This window comes from Rattus norvegicus, chromosome 17 (genome assembly GCF_021556685.1).
Source record: "Rattus norvegicus strain SHRSP/BbbUtx chromosome 17, alternate assembly SHRSP_T2T, whole genome shotgun sequence".
Lineage (NCBI taxonomy): Eukaryota > Metazoa > Chordata > Mammalia > Rodentia > Muridae > Rattus > Rattus norvegicus.
The window spans coordinates 80,117,435-80,120,461 of record NC_141550.1 but is presented as its reverse complement, the minus strand read 5'-3'; positions in this window follow the sequence as shown (position 1 = coordinate 80,120,461).

Below are 3,027 nucleotides of genomic sequence, written 5' to 3'. Positions count from 1 at the left end.
CCAGCCAGTACACAAGGTATAACTCACTCACTCACTCATTCAAAATAAAATACATGGCTAGTGAGATCATCTCTAGGCCAGTGGTTCTCAACCTCCAGGTCAGGACCCCACTGCGGGGAGAGAGTTGAATGACTCTTTCACAGGGGCTTTGTAAGATACCCTGCATATCAGTATTTACATTACCATCTGTAACAGTGGCAAAACTGCAATTAGCAAGTAGCAACAAAAATAATTTTATGGTTGGGGAGGGTCACCGCGGCATGAGAAAGTCGCCACATTTAGGAAGGTTGAGAACCACGGCTATAAACTATACACAGCAGTCTTCAGAGTCCTTCATGGTTAAAGCAAGCATTTGTATTCAGAATATAGAAAGGATTTAAAAGAAAAAGATTTATTTATTTATTTTATTTATCTATATGAGTACACCATAGCTGTCTTCGACACACCAGGAGAGGGTATCAGATCCCATTACAGATGGTTATAAGCCACCATGTGGTTGCTGGGAATTGAACTCAGGACCTCTGGAAGAGCAGACAGTGCTCTTAATGGCTGAGCCATCTCTCCAGCCCTAGAAAGGATTTTTATAATTCATCCTAATGCTACAAACATTCGGCTGATCAACAGCTCATGACAAGATGCTCACAGTATTGGCAATAAGGATTGAAACCACAGTGAGAGGGGCTGGGGATTTAGCTCAGTGGTAGAGCGCTTGCTTAGCAAGTGCAAGGCCCTGGGTTCAATCCTCAGCTCCAGGGTGAAAACAAAAACCCAGTGAGGTGTCACCATATACTGCTGTGAATAGTTGACGTTCCAGCTGGGGAGATGGCTTAACAGTTAAGACATTTGCTGCTCCTCTAGGAGGTGAGTGTGGTTCCCAGCACCCATTGTAGGGCAGCTCACCATGGCCTGTAACTCCAGCTTGTGGGGATCTGATGCCCCCTTCTAGCCTCTGTGGCTACTTGCATACACATTGTGGACATAACACACACAGATGTAAATTAAAATTAAAAAAGACTGACAACATCAGGTGTTGGTGATGCTATGGAACAAATGGGAAAGGAATTCCCACACACTTAATAGTGTGGAAGAGGGCACAGCCTCTTTAGAGTAGGCTGGCTTCTTTTTTTTTTTTCCTTCTTTTTTTTGGAGCTGGGGACCGAACCCAGGACCTTTGTGCTTGCTAGGCAAGCGCTCTACCACTGAGCTAAATCTCCAACCCCGTAGGCTGGCTTCTTAAAAGGCTAAAACATACACCAATTTATGGTACAGCCGAGATATTCCATTTCTAGATTCTTTTTTTAACCTAAAAGACCTAAAGATATATACATGGAAATGATTCTTTATGGATCTTCATAGCAGCTTCAGTCAAAGCCCCAAAGGTGAAAAAGATTCAACCAAAATGTCCAATAGGTGACTGACTAAACCAATGACAAGCACATCCACTCAGTAGCATGCTTAGTAGTAATACGGGCGGGCACACGTGTCCACATGGATGAATCTCACAGAGTACCATGCAAGTTAAAGACGCCAGACACTTAAGTGTGTTCTATGTGATGCTATTTATCTTAAACTCTTGGAAAGGGCTGGAGAGATGGCTCAGTGGTTAAGAGTACTAGGTGCTCTTCCAAAGGTCCAGAGTTCAAATCCCAGCAACCACGTGGTGGCTCACAACCATTTGTAATGGGATCTGATGCCCTCTTCTGGTGTGTCTGAGACAGCTACAGAGAGTATAGAGAATACTTTCTACATTTGTCCTAGTGGGGACAGGTAGGTCTAGGTTGGGCTTTTACTGGAAACTGGCTTTAATGTCCTAATGATTGATTTTAATTTTTAAAAATATCTAGTGTTTTTCTACAAATTGCTTTTACTTTAGCCAACTGACCTTTCATTCCTTTTTCAAATATTAGCAAATGTAGAATTTCACTGTTTGAACTCTTCTCATTTTTGGAGCCCTGCCACAGGGTAGTGACGCTGACTTTCATGTTGATGACGCTGTACACATATTGATGGCTGACAGTGACACATTTAAGCAAACAGATTTGCGCTGCCTTTTAAAAAGATTTTATTTGATTTTGTGTGCAGGAATATTTTGCCTGCATGTAAGTGCCGTGCATAGTCCAGGAAGTGGGGTATTCCTTGGACCTGGAATTACAGTCGGTTTCAGTTACCATGTTGAAGCTCTCCTGGAAGAACAGACTGTTCCTAACTGCTGAGCCACTGCCCTGCCTCCCATGCGCCTGACTAATGAATCCATGCCCTTGGACATTAGTTAACCAGTCCGTTTACTTTGCTAAACCTCAGCCACCCTGAGGTGTTTTAACTTCTGTTGGGGACAATTTACCAGGCATCCAGAAGTTCCCTATTTTCTATTCCAAAAGACTGTTATCTAAAAGACTTCATCGTTCTTTTTTTGTTTAGAAACAGGATTTTGTTTTTAAAAAAGTTATTTATTTCTAAACAGGAAAAAATATACAAGAAAAAAGAAAACCCTTAAACAACAAGTATCTTAAAGATAGATTCAGATGAGCCCGTTTCTGCTGAGTGCCTAACCAGTTCCAAGTGTCCGAGGACGTGATATGGCTCTGATATTAAGTCAAGAAAAAAAAAAGATAAACGTAGTGAATTTCTATGAAAGTATTTAATAGTTGGTAAAAAGCACTAAAAGGCAGGATTAAAAGATTAATTCTATTAATGAATATTTTCAAGGCACATGGGTAGTTCTCTCTACCCCCTCCTCACCCCTGAATATTATAGGAAACCACACATATAATGCATAAAAATTCAACCTTCCAATATCTGTGAGAATAGGAAGGGGTTCCACAGTGTTTCTAATTATTTGGGAATTAAAATTTAAAAATTAAAGACATCCATACTCAGTCCCCAGAGCTTTGTAAGCATGTCACCATCTTACAGACAGCAAGCGAAGACCAGCCATGCCCTGCGCAGAGGAGAACACATTTACAGGGCACAGACCACTCTGCAGCCGACGTCAGACACCCCATCCTTTCAGATCACTCCCAAGAACCT